Genomic DNA, 14,937 nt, shown 5'->3' on the forward strand with positions numbered 1-14,937 from the left:
AGTGTTTAGATACATTGAAGCATTGTAATGAATAAGAAAATAGAAATAATACAATTCAAAATCTCTTAAGAAACCTCCTGTTAGTACTCACCAGCCCCTTCCCCCATGAAATTTCCTGGTGAGGCTCATGATACCTGACTTCGTCTTTCTCACCTCTGGACCGGTAAGCATGTGGATGTAGTATTTTATGCTACATAGAAGAAGAAGTCACAGTAGTAGGGGCACTATTACCTTCCCCCAGAACCTTTAATACAGGCGTAAACCAAAAATATTCCCGGTAATGAAGAGGGTCTACTTTCCTACCCCTTCCTAAACATTTATTGTATATTTATCTGAAGATTCAATGACAGTTAGGATACTTAGGCATTAGCATGCAACCTTTGAGGCTTCTCCCCCCCCATCCAGAAAAATGACCCGTCGCACCTCCTTCATAATAGCTGATAAACACTTCCAACACTGTATATATTTATTTTAAAAATGAAGCAAATCCGTTTAGTTGAAAGAAGCTTTAAAACAAATGTCACAAACATTTTTCTGCAAACAGAATAGAGGTATCACCCCATAGCCCCCTAAATGAAGAGAGATGGGAAGATTTATTCCTACCCCCCCCCCCCCTTTAAGCCTATCTATTTGAAGGTTGATGGAAAAATATAAAGTATGGGCGTTGACCTACGCTCGTTTAGGCATCTGTCCCCTCCCAGCCTATTAATGACCCACGAGCCCTCCTTTGTAATAGTTGATAGGCAATTACCCATCGCTAAACATAATTCATGAAAAATCAAGGGTATCAACTTAGTTTAATTAAATTTTAAGATAGAAACCCATATGTAAGTAAGTAAGTAGGTAAGTAAGTTTATTCGCCAATAAATACAGATTTGAAATGCAATACTGTTATTACCCCTCGAAAGGCTCCATGGCCAGGGATGCAAGGGGGATACAACAACAACTAAATTAATATAAACAACAACTGAAAAAAAACTATACGCTGACAAAAAATTAGATTTACCTAAAAAATTATTTTTGGCTTATATGAACCATTTATCTTGTATAAACTAAGCGACTTTTCATGAATGAATGTGCCGCCGTACGCCACCGTAGTCTACAACTGGGAACCTCAATATATAGTTTTTTTATCCTTTGCATCGATTGGCTAGCACCTTGATCCTCTTTGGGGCAAAATTGGAGTGCGGCACCATAAAATGCCAGAAATGTCACTTTCCCATGGCACGATCTTTTTCGTCATTTAACAAAGCCATTAGAACTTTTTAATTTCCTTTCGAATGAACTCTCTCTCGTTATTTTGGGACCGTCGGTATATCCCGATCTTTATGAAAAAAAAGTAATAAATAAACACGCATCCGTGATCTTCTCTTCTGGTAAAAAATCAAAAAATCCACATTTTGGTAGATAAGAGATTGAAACCTCTACAGTAGTATTCTGACTTGATTCAGTAGTATGCTTAATCAAATGGTGTGATTTTATTTAAGATATTTAAGATATATAAGAAACACCCTTTTGGGGGTGTTTCTCCTTTTTTCGAAAATCATACAAATTTTCTCAAGCTAGTTGCTTTTGATGGATAACGAAAGACGGATCTAGAGCAAAATATTGGGGGGGGATATGACAAGGACGTCAATAATGGATCAAATTAACAAGTTTATTTGAGAAAAAGTGTAAAAAAGGGAAAAAATGAGGGTGCCAGAAAACTCTTGGGGGCCCGCCCCCTGGATCTGCCCCAGTGGGTAACACTACACTTAATGATTTTATTAAGTGTAGCACTATTTAAGTATAACACTTAATGATAACACTACACTTAATTTTTTATTTGAAATCAGCATAAAATGGCAATTCTTTTGATGTATTATTTTTTTTTAGAGTTTCACTTACTATTGGTCCAAGTCGCTTCTTACTTACAGTTCGTTACCACAAACTGTGTGAAATAGTTTTGTACTTAGTATATAGTAACAAATAGGTATAACAATATTGCATTTAATCGTATATAATAACAATAGTAGGCCTATATAATAACTTGGACTAACAGACAGGGCGTTATTACTACTGCCTAGGACTAACAAAGAAGGCGTATTGCTAAGCTAAGTAACTATATCTCAAGATATTTCTTAATAGACCGGCGTGTTGATGGGCACTTTTGATTTACTTTTTGTCAAAAAAAGAAGATGAAAAAAGCCTTGTTCTTAAATTTTATAGAAAAAACTCTATACCGAGGATAGAAGTAAGATAAACGTGAAAGATTTACAGGTTGTAAATTAATAATTTTGATTACAATTCAGCATGCAGTTTAGTGTATAAAAGTAAAGTAACCTGGTAATAAAGTAAGAGGGTAATCTGGATGCAAGATTTCTTTTTTAAACTGGCTGAAAAAAAGAGTACTTATATGCTAAACAGAACACACCCAATAAGTGAAGTAAGGTTAATAAGATAAGTGAAGTAAGGTTAATAAAATATACCAAAACTTGATGATACTAGAATACGTTAGAAACAAAATTATGGAAACTACAACAAAGAATTGTGGAAAGCAGGCCACGCAGAACGCACTGTATTAAATGCTTAATCTAAATTAACCCCTAACCACCTCTGTATATGAAATATTTATTAAAAATATACATACATCGAAGTTTTCTCACTCAAAATAAGCAAATAATAACCGGTCCCAGAGAGGCAAGCCGGTTTTTGTTAGATCTTACACATAGTATAGGCAAATTAGCCAAAATTACGGGTCGACCCGAAACAAATTGCAATAAAAATGATTTTTATGCCATGTTGTAGAGAAAAAAAGCTCAACAGCATATTCAAGGTTGCACATTCTATAATTTGACCCCAAACAAATTGCAATAAATATGATTTTTATGCCATGTTGTAGAGAAAAAAAGCTCAACAGCATATTCAAGGTTGCACATTCTATAATTTGACCCCAAACAAATTGCAATAAATATGATTTTTATACCATGTTGTAGAGAAAAAAAAAGCTGAACAACGCATCAACTCAAAAAATTTTTTATGTATGGTGTCAGTTTTCTCACTTTCCTAACAAAAAAAATAAGTTGCGGTAATTGTTCGTTTTTCCTGAACTGAATTATTATTCCGTTGTAAAAAGACGAGATGAGTGCGAAAATGGAGTCAAATTTGGTGTACGGTATGTAAAAAAAAACTTTCATAATCCTCAATATGAGATTTTTACGCTTCTCATCATCGTGACCCCCATTCTTTATTTTTACCAGACCATCTTTCGCTGGCTAAATTGTCGGTTTTGAGATCTAATAATTAGTTAGCCTGAAGAGAATCAATCTCACGGAATCTGAGTACTTTCAACACGAACTGTGTTCCTACCCGGCATTACTTTTTGATATTTCTTGCATGCTCCGGTCTCCAAACAAGCCAGAGTTTGCCAAGGTTATAGCACAGGCTTACAATCTTGGGGAGCGCTCTACTCCCCTTTCCAAAGACATTTGATATATCATCAACGGTGGAGCTCTTCTGTACAGAATTCTATGGGCCAAAAACGAACGATAATCCAAAATCCTTGACCATTATGGTACTTACGTGACCCAAAAGTATCCATCTGCCACTATTGTGTTCGACGGCTAAGATGGCGGAGATTCCATAGAGGGTATGGCCCAGACAAAGAGAAATCGTATAATCAGCCGTGAGATCTTCTTCACCTCAGATATGCAGCTGAAGGTAAAAAATGATGATTTCTTGTTCTGCAAGAAAAACAAGGCCAGGTTTATTTGCACGTTGGCTCTTTATCTCCGATCAAAGGGCTTCGTCGTAGTCCAGGCACCTGGTGATGCAGATGTCTAAATTGTGCAAACTGCTATAAATCTTTCCCGCTATTACGACGCTGCCGTCATTGGAGATGACACTGAGCTTTTGGTTCTATTGTGTTATCATGGTGACTTATCAAGCAAGAAACTATTCTTTGCACCCGAGTCAAAGTCAAACAAAGCTCCCCAAATGTGGGATATACAAAAATTGGAAGATAAGTTGGGCCAAGAGACTTGCCATCTGATTCTTTCTGTTCCAGTCACAGTGGGTTGTGACTCTAGTCCACGGATCCACTGTGTGGGAAAACGCCTTGCTCTGAAGAAGTTAAAGACAAATACCGGTTTTCGTACATCTCTGCTCATCAAGCTACGTCGCACATCTCCGTTTCGTACATCAAGACACTCTGCTCATGATATATGGCTCAACAAAAGGGGAAAATCTAAATGAAATCCGCAGGGAAGTTTTTAAAAAGAAGGTGACTACTGCTAGCACGTTCTTCCACCCAGAACAGTTGCCACCAACTTCAGATACGGCTAAATTCCACAGTTACAGGGTTTTCTACCAAGTTCAGGTATGGAGTGAAGATCCTGATTCTGAACTTAAAGCTGAGGATGGGGTTGGAAAAATAAAGATGACTTCTTGTATCCATTGACTACTGACGTCCCACCAACCCATCGTCTGCTTCTGAACATCGTGAAGTGCTCCTGTCAACTGGAATGTAGCTCAACGAGATGTTGCTGCTTTAAAAACGGCTTAGCTTGTATTGCAGCGTGTAAAACGTGCAAAAAGACAGTATATTCCAACTCTCCAAAAATCGAAGGCTATAAAGATGAGGAGACTATCGAAGCTTAGATATCTGAACCAAAAGAATAAGTTGTGAATGCTAGTCGGGGTTTGATTCTGTCCTTCAAAAGTTCATGAAGTTGATTCGACAATTTTATCAGTTGTGAAGACTAGTCAGTGTGTTGATTATAGTTTATTATAAAAGAGATTTTAAATGTCGGCCGCTCAAAACTAGCTGCATAGATGATTTCCCTTTTCTAATACTTTTAATGTTTTAATAAAACATTACAATCTTCCAATCACTTTTTTCTAGGCCAACCCATCAGGTGATGGAGCCAGCGACGATCAAATTCAGGCTAACTAATTATTAGCTCTCAAAACCGACAATTTAGCAATCGAAAGATGGCCTGGTAAAACAAATGGGGGTTATGACGACGAGAAGTGTAAAAATCTCATTTTGATGATTATAAAATTTCTTATATACTGTATAGCAAATTTGACTCCATTTTGGCACTCATCTCGTCTTTTTGCATCGGAATCAATTTGATTCAGTTCAAGTAAAACGAACAATTACCGGAACTTAATTTTTTTTTTTTTAAGAAAGTGAGAAAACAGACACGATACGCAAAAAAAACTAGCCTTGCATCGACCTTTCAATATGTTGTCCAACTTTGGAGTCCAACTTTGGATATGTTGTTCAGCTTTTTCTTTTCGACAACAAGGTGTAAAAATCATCTCTGTTGCACTTTATTTTTACCAAAAATCGACGAATTAGTGGACAATAAGTGCTAAAAGAACATGTGAAATGAAAATAAAAAAAGTGCATATTGACGAATATGCAGCGGGTTTTCTAGTAGACACTACATCAGGTTAAATTTATTTTTGGGGTCAGCTTATCATTTTATGTCAGAATAGTTGCCTTCTGATAGTGTGGTGAAAAAGAGGCTACAACGATGAAAAGGGTAAAATCACATATTGATGATTATGAGACTTTTTCTGATACATTGTACATCAAATTTGCTTTCGTTTTTGGACTCAGCTCTTCATTTTACATCAAGGACGGTCCTTCATATACAGAAAAACGAGCATACAGAAAAACAGCATGGTGTAAAACTCATTTCTATTGCAATTTGTTTGGGCTCAAACTTTAGTTTGCCTGTACTAACAACGTAATTATTAGGTGTGTTCCATTTAACAGACAAGTACCAAAAAAGTAATACTATTCAACTCCCTATACAGCATTCTTTCTCAACATAATATTCGCTGTAATGACAATCGAATCCCAACCCCATCCCCCTCCCCTGATATCTTGATATAACCCTAGGCTCTTTTAACTTGGATCACGTTGTGAGCATATATCTCGTAAGTAGTAGGTACATAATGGTAAATATTGCCAATTTTTAAAAGAAAACAAAATTAGCAAACTCTTGATTAATTATATTGCCGCTTTTTTCTTAGTTCTGTCTTTTACTGTTATTGTTTACAGCGTATTTTTTCAAAAATAAAAGAAACTTTGTTTCAAATCCCCCTTAAGCCCTCCACCCCTCCTCATGCATAATTCCAATTATATTGCTTCCATCATAAATTACTACTAATAGCAGATTATCGTGGCAACCAAAGTGATTGTGGCCAACACAGCTGCGTGTTTTCCTTCTTCATCCAAGTCTGTTAAAAGCTTCACGTTTTACACACTCTCATAAAGTTTATACTTTAAAACATTCCTACAACATCTTCCAAAGTCCCCGTTCGAGGACTTCTTGCCTTTTGCTTGGCCCCAGATTGATGGCCGAAAAAGCACAATTAGGAATTTAGATTTGACGCAATTGACAGTTAGAAAAAATTACAGGGTGCAGCTAAATAATTTGGCTTTATTTTGATATTGAATACCAAAATTCCAAATTAATTACTAAAATCATTACCCAAAATTATATTTGGTATCCTTTGAGCAAGAACTAATGGATCACTCCTCCAATTTCTAATTTATTATATTTAAATTTCTAACTTAGTATATTTAGTAATTTTTCAAACAGTTTCAATTTAGTATATCGTAACACTTCGTGGTAACGCACTGTAAGTAAGAAGTGGCTCAATAGTAATCGGAACTCTAAAAAAAAAAAAAAACTCTGAAGTCTGACTGTCTAATTTTCTTAAGAACTCTTGAAACACAAGGACCGTTTGATTAGAATAGGAAACTTTTTTTTCAAACTTTAGCGTGACGAGCAAGGTATTGATGTGGGAGGCAACCCCTTTATATACAAAATTATTTCTGTTCGTTTTGAGTTTTAATTTTGCTCCTATAAAGAATAAGAAGATAAGTCTGTAAACCTAGATTACAATATTGGAAGCTACAGTGCCGACAGTGGTCAAATATAGTTCTGAGGTGTGGGCGCTCCGAAAAGCGGGTGAAGATTTGCTAGATTTTTTCCAGAGAAATTGCCTAGGGATTGTTCAGGGTACCCGGCTGACTGACCGTGTTTCAAACAGTAGGCTGTACGAAAAATGTAGTTATATCCCTCTTTCTAGGGCTATAATGAGAGAAAGGTTGGGATGGCTTCTGCGGATGAATCATGACAGATTTCCCGAGATTTCCCTTTTTGGCCAGCCGCCAAGGGCTAAACGGAAAGGAGGTCTTCCGTGGTTGGGGTGGGAGGATGTTATAAAGAAAGATTTGAGGGAAATGGGAACTTCCTGGGAGAGCATAAAGAGGGAGACTTTGAATAGATTGGGATGGAGGAGAAGCGTGCGTAGCTGCGTTAGCCTCAAGCAGCTTGGTGCTGCTCCGAGTTGTTAGTAGTAGTTATAGTACTTCCTTTATTTGAATTAAATAAAAAAAACAAGTTTTTTAAACTGGAAGTAAGGAACGACATTAAAATTTAAAACGAACAGAAATTATTCCGTATATGAATGGGGCTTTCCCCTCCTCAACGACTCGCTCTTTACGCTAAAGTTTTTTATTGTTTTAAAAAATGAAGTTGCGAGACAGAGTCAAACTTTAGCGTAAAGAGCGAGGCGTTGAGGAGGGCACAGCCCCTTTCATATACGAAATAATTTCTGTTCGTTTTAAGTTTTAATGTCGTTCCTTACTTTCAGTTTAAAAAACTTGTCTTTTTGTATTTAATTTCTGATCGTTTTTTAGTTAATGCAGCTTTTATTTTGGCTCACCGTCATTGAATAAGTAAACAAAATTTGCATAAAAATTTTACTTTTCTTTTGCTAAATGGCTGTCTGTAAATTTGGTTCTGACGTAATTAACAAACTAACTTACGTAACGAACTTCTATATTCATATATTTTTCTTCTGGCAAAAAATACAAAGTTGCAGATTTTTACAGATATGAGCTTGAAACCTATGTAATAGGGTTTTCTGATACGCTGAATCTGACCGTGTGATTTTCATTTAAATTCTTTCACTTGTAGGGGATGTTTCCCCCCTCTTTAAAAATCAGGTAAATTTTCTCAGGCTCGTAGCCTTTGATGAGTAATACTAAACTTAATAAAATTTATATATTTAGAATCAGCATTATAAGCCCATTTTTTTTATACATTTATTGACATCAAAATTCAGTTTTTGAAAGTTTCGATTACTATTGAGCTGTATCGCTTGTTTTTTTTTATTGTTTTTTTTTATTACGTGTATATTATTAGGTATATGAGGGGATTCTCCCCTTAGTCAATACCACGCTCTTTACGTTAAAAGTTAAAAAACTTTTTAATTCCCAAACCCCTGAATAACAAAGTCCGTTTAATTAGAATAGATAGCTCTTTTGAAAGCACTAAAAAAAACTGTAGCGTAAAGAGCGAGGTATTGACTTGGGGGAGAACCCCCCTCATATACGTTATAATTTCTGTTCGTTTTAAGTTCTAATGTTGCTTCTTACTTTTAGTTGAAAAAACTTGTTTTTTTTTTATTTAATTTCTGATCTTTTTTAATAATGCTTGGAAATCCGGCGCCCCCTTCATAGAAATGTCCCTTACCCCAAAGAAACATCCTCCACGGAAAGATTCTCCCAAGTAACCCCCTCCTCCAGCCCCCTCCCCACCAGAAAAAAAATCCTTCCGGAAAATGTCTGTATACTTCCCAATAACCAATACAATATGTAAGGAATGGGCAAAGTTCATAACTTGCAGCCCTTCCCCTGGGAACTGTGGGGGATTAAGTCATCCTAAAAGACATATTTATCAGATTTGTGACTATGCTGAACAAAATGGCTATCTCAAAATTTCAATTGGGTGACTTTGAGGAAAAAAATGAGCGTGGGAGGGGGCCTAGTTGCTCTCCATTTTTTTGGGCACTTAAACAGGACACTAGAACTTTTAATTTCCGTTCCAATGAGCCCTCCTATGATATTCTAGGACCACTGAGTCAATACGATTACCCCTGGGAAAAAGAAAAAAAAAGAAAAAAAAAAAAAACACACGCATCCGTGATCTTTCTTCTGGCAAAAAATGGAAAATTCCACATTTTTGAAGATAGGAGCTTGCAAACTCTATAGTAGGGTTCCCTGACACGTTGAATATGATGGTGTGATTGTCATCAATATTTTCTCGTCTTTAAAAGGTCGTTCCCCCTTTTTTCGGTAATCTGCCAAATTTTCCCAGGTACTCAGCGTTTGATAGGTAAGGTGCAAATCGGCGGAACGTATGCATTTTAGATCAAAATCAAGACTCGGTTCTTTGTATGTGTCAATCGGAACCGACATTTCGTTTTTTAAAGGTTTACCCACCGTCGAGATAGGTTACTCTTTACTTGATGTTAATTACAAAGAAATGTTTGAAAAACTTGTTTTGTTTTATTTAATATCCGATTGAGACTCATAAGCAAGGCTCAAAATTTGGCCCGCTTTTTTCATATTCATGAGTTACCGTCATTTAGTACAGCTTTCATTTCAATCTAACTGGATTATTTAGTAAGTGAAATTTTGAAACAATCTACTTACCTCTCAAAAATGTTGACTGTAGTCGAAAAAGTAGAAACCAACTTATGATAATATCGATAACATTTTAGCTGTTCATAAAAAGTTATTGTACCAACAGCAATCTTAGATGCAGGCAAGACATTTTTATTTTTGATCGGGTGCTATTTGGGCGATTTCCCTGATATGCTCGTTTTATGTAGCCTAAGGCTGATTTCAAGAATAATTTTTTCACTTGAACTGCTTATGGCCCATTTGCAATGAAATTTTACTAATGTCGATACTTAGCTAGCGCTAATTTAAGCTTATCACGATTTCCATAGATTTTTTTTCAACCAATCAGAAATTTCTATGAAAAATCTGATAGGCTTAAATAAACGCTAGCTAGATCTTGGTATTAGAAGAATCTCGCTGCAAATGGGCCTTTAATCAAACAGTTTATAGCAACAACTTGAAACCAATAGAAACCGAAAATGTAACAAAATAAATTTTGATAACAATAAACTAAGCAAAGGAGACTGCTATTTATAGTGATTTCAAGCATGTAAAATTCCTTAAGGGTAAAACTACCCTTCAGAACTCGCTAGTATAAGAAAACGTGTGTTCTTTCTGAAACAGGACACCCCCACAAGGGGGCAATCTTAATAAAAGCTACACACTCAAATTTTGCGTATTTGATACTCCTATATCAAAAGTTTCAAAGTCCCTATAAATATGAAGTAGCATATCTCTGTGTTGTTTTGCAAAAAGGGCCTAAGTCTACTTTTCCTAATTTTAGAGGAGAGCAAAATGAAAATAAAACGGCACAACGAAAAAATCTTTCATACAAATCAGAATTGAGGAAACTGGAAACTTTAAAGACTAATTCCTAGTTAACTTTTCGATTGAAATTCACTGGAAATGTTCAAATTAGTGAATTGTTCGTCATTTAGAAGATTTGGGACTTGCGCTCTTTTTTATGCCCTTTTGGAACAAGTTATAACTCGGTCAGGATTAAAGATAAGCCCATTTTGAATAAACCAATCGATAGATCTCTTTGTGTTCTTTCGACCCATATACTTAACTCATTTTTCAAAAAAGTGGACTTAGGCCCTTTTTGCAAAACGCCAAAGATCTTACCTGAGAAAAAGGGTCAAGGATCTGCTTCTTTAAATATGTTTGTTTGCTTTTATTTTTTCGTATTTTCCTCGCATGTGATCATTCAAATCACTAATCGCGAAAAGGTTGGAGAAGAACATATTCGAACGGAAATCGAATGGGCTACTGCCCTTTTTAAACAACAAAATAAGATAGCACCCTAGTAGAATCATGAACTCTTTAATTGTATGGTGCAAAATTGGCCCAAATATGGCGTAAATATTCACTATCGAGATTCACTATCGCCAGATTCACTATCGAGTGAAAATTTGAGACTGGTAATGCATTTGGAACTATTGAGAGGTTATAGAGCCTCCTAGTTCAGGACACTTTATGCTGCACTGCGAAACATTATAAATGCAATGCATACAAATTAAACGGCTATTACAGGCGTTTATTTTTAAGCTTTATTGGGCTGAGATAGTTCTACTTGCTACATTAATCTATTCAAAGTATTATATAATTGCACAGCTATTATTAGTGGAGGGAATCTTTCTGTTTAGGCTTGAAGCCTCATTGCAGGTGACGACGAGATCACTGGTGGGTGAGTGGAAAACCTTAAGCCAAAATTTTGCTTCATTCTGAGTATTATTTTGGACTAAGCCTGCAACAAAGGCAATGCAGGATGACTGGCCGCCCTTTCTTTAAACTCATCTGCCTACCTGCTCAAAATTGGAACATTAGGGAGGGGGACATCCCCTTAGAATTAGGTTTTTCCAAAGAGTGTCTGTAAAAAAAATTCATTTCAAAATCAGGAATGATTATCATCCTCAAGGCATCAGGAATGGTTATTATTCTTGATAACAAAAATTAGACTTGAACGTAAACAACAGGGATTTAGGGTGTAGCCTAGTAGCCCCCCTTTTATTTAAGAGGAACTGAGGCCAGACAGTTGGGAGTGAACTGTTTTCTAGTCAAGCTTTTTTTTCAAGAGGACATTTTTTTAACCATTATAAAATGGATAATTTATAGTCATTTAAAGTAAGGCTTCTGAAGATGCTTCACTTTTTGTCGTTTTTTGACACTTTGTCACTTTTTGAAAAAAAATGTTTTTTTTTTACTTAATCAGACGTGAAATCGTTCCAAACATTTATAATTTTCACTTATATCTTGCAAGCTTTCAAATCGATGTGATAATTGGTTGAATGTAAACTTTAGCTGTCGTAAACTGTCAGGTTTCATCAGAAGCAGAAGCGTGAAATAAACATGTTAATGTCTGAAACCAACTCCTCACGAAGAAATACCAGTAAACCATCGTGTACTCAAAATCTGTTTAAAATATTGACAGAGAAGTCTAAGAACGCCAGAATCTACCTTTTTCTACCAAAGAAGACACTATTAAGGGCAACGTGGTGTACCAGTCATCTATAGGCCTAAACTAAGGATAGTCGAAAGCAGGGCCATGTCCAGGATTTTTTTTCGGGGGTGCTTTACAAAATAAATTTTTCGGGAGGGGGGGGGGGTAAAAAACTTCATAAACACATCAAAAATTTATTTATATTAATTTTTTTTACGTTTTTACGAGTAGGACAAACATTTCGGTACTGGGCTCGAACCCCCTAACCCTCCCCCTGAAAACGACCTTGGTCGAAGGCCTCTCAGCCTGAAGAAATACATAGAAACCCATTATTAGCTGTATGTTTGGAATTTCCACAACAGCGTCTATCTTGAAATAATTCTATAATAATCTCGAAAGAATTAAAGTTGCAGTAAAATAAAATTCAATATTGTGAAAAAAAAAATTAGGGAGAAGTGCAATTAAATAAGTATTTGAACTTTTATTGAATACTTTCATCAGGATTGTATTAATCAACTCCCGTACTGTCCAAACGTTATTTAGAGCTTTGAATTTCCAAGGTTGCGCTTTTAACAAGAGCAAGGATTGGTTATCCTGCAGTGAGGTTATATCTAGTGGGGGGCAAAGGGGCTTCACCCCCCCCTGAAATGTTTGTCCAACTCGTAAAAACGTAACAAAAATAAATACAAAGAATTTTTTGATGCGTTTTTAAAGTTTTGTGTAACCCCCCCCCCCCCAAAAAAAAAATCCTTTTGTAAAACCCCCTTCCCCCTGAAAATTTTGGATACGACCCTGTCATGCAGTGGGATTACCCTTTTAAACGATAATAAAACGTTTCTTCTTTGCAGGGACAAGTAACAAGCCTGTCACCCAAGCTTAGCGTAGCAAGGATCACTCCCTGGGCCCTGTATTACCAAGCAGAGCGTCAATCCATTGTTCTACTGCAGGGTCAACCATGGTAACAAAAGATTTATTTCGTTCTTCTCAGTATGGCTAGTTTTAGTGTATTCTTATTAGAACTTATAATTTAATCAAATTTTCACGGCTTTTTACAATGACATTTGAAATTATTACTTTTGTCATTTAGTTTTGGTTAAGATATTAATTAGGATACAATAAAAATTAGTATATATGGCCAAAAATCCTGTTCATAAAAATGGAACTGTCAAATCAAAAGTTTAGAAAAGCCTGCTTAAACAAAAGCGAAGGATTTTTTTTTCGTAGCCTAAGACACGTCTTCTATAATGGATTAAACTTAAGACCCTGATAAAAATCCATTATATAGAGCTATACGGAATGCAATTTTGCAAAAGGATTTTTGTTGGGGGTTATAAATTCAAACCCCCTAACCCCTCTGGATACGGCTTTGCTCCACCCCCTTCCCTTGATCCGGATGGTGTATTTTATTATTGTTGTTTCCATACAATTTATTCATTTAATGGTATTATTAACACCCCCCCCCCATTACTATTTAATAATTACGCTAATGAATCAAAGTTTGCGTCTTAAACCCCCCATTGGTCACACCTGTCTTCGCCTATCAAAAGTAGGCCTGCTTCTTGCCTTGAAGCTATATTGATAATAAAAAAGACAGCCTTCACCAGCTTGTGGTATTAAATTCTCAGCCTTTCATCGTAATCATCAACACTACCCGAGAGACAAAAAAACGGACGACTTACTCAGTGTTCCTAAGACACTCCACAGAGATCCTTTAGTCACTGTCGAATCTCTTAGCTTTCCCAGTATACGAGCGTAATTAGTGCTAACATAAGAAAACGGTGTCTTGATATGAAACGCTTTGGGGCTAAGCTCAAAGATGCCGACTTCTTAGCGCAGATGGTAGCCAAACCCTTTCCAGCATCCAGTGTGTCGGGTATAGGGTTGCAGAAAACAAGAAAAAGTCAATAACTGCTCTTGGTGGTCAAATTAGGAAACTAAGCACTAATTAAATTTAAAAGTCAAATTGTTTCCTTCAAAAATGTGAATTTCACTGTTATCTTTCAGAAGCTTAATAAGAAATACAGAGACGCATGACGACGATTTTAAGAGGGATTTGAAATGATTTCCAGGAATAGGGGGGGGGGGGGTGCATTGGCACATTTATCTGTTAAATATTATTGTGGCACCACTAAAAACTAATTGATTGCATAAAGAATAAAAATTTATTTTAAGGAAAATTGGAAAATAAAATACATTCTTAAGAGCAAGGGCGTATTCAGAATACTGGTGGAGGGGGTATTCTTCTCGGTGGGAAGGGGAGGGGGCTGACAAAAAAACATAAAACGCAACAAAATTCGTTTATAAGCATTTACATTACTTTTTAACAAATCAAACAAAATTTCACGGGGAGGGGGGGGGGTCAACCCGGTAACGACCACCCCTGGATGCGGCTTTGCTTCGAAGAATAAAATCATAATTAACTAGCAATGGTAGAATATTTGAAGAGTGCTTATCCGAACCAAAACATAAAGTTTTACCGCTCTTTTTTAAATAGCAAAAATGTATTAGCAATACAAATTGATGGTGGGAGGGGTGGGTGGTCTTGACTGGACCAAGGGCTTACTTTGTGTTTCGAATAATACAGAGTGGAAAACTTTGTGTGATTCTGCTTCAAATGAGGAAAAACATGCTTAATTTTCCGCAAAACAACTGGTCGTGCAATGGCATTCTGTGCAGCTTGAATTTATATTAATGTGATTCTGTAAAATGCAGTTATCCTCCCCCCCCCTTTGGAAATCCTGGATCCCTCGTTGAGTTGCATCGAAAGGCACAATATAATTTTGAAATATATTTACCGTTATTTTTCTAATACTAAATTATATTTCTGCGTATTTGTATCCAGTGGCGTCAATTCATAAGAATCTAGAGGGGGGCCGAAATGTGTTTTCAAAAATCAAGATGGGGACATTTTTTTCGTTTTTCAGATTTTCAAATGAAAATACAAAATGAAAACACATTTTCAATGAAAATACCCAAATAAAAGCCAATTTTTAAGAATCTAGGGAGGTGCAAAACAGCCTGC

At 36.2% G+C, this 14,937-nt stretch overlaps 1 protein-coding gene across 1 annotated transcript in view; it reads right to left on the reverse strand.

Annotated features, from left to right (window-relative positions):
* Positions 1-13,687, reverse strand: part of Wnt6 (Wnt oncogene analog 6) — a 109,233-nt gene extending 95,546 nt beyond the window's left edge. Inside the window, exon 1 of the mRNA XM_089098381.1 lies at positions 13,595-13,687. The gene's annotated coding sequence lies outside the window, so the exon portion shown is untranslated. The remainder of the gene's footprint in view (positions 1-13,594) is intronic.
* Between the last annotated feature and the right edge of the window lie 1,250 nt (positions 13,688-14,937).

Source organism: Artemia sp. Qi Xiang Cuo, chromosome 12 (genome assembly GCF_049724085.1).
Source record: "Artemia sp. Qi Xiang Cuo chromosome 12, ASM4972408v1, whole genome shotgun sequence".
Taxonomy (NCBI): Eukaryota; Metazoa; Arthropoda; class Branchiopoda; order Anostraca; family Artemiidae; genus Artemia; species Artemia sp. Qi Xiang Cuo.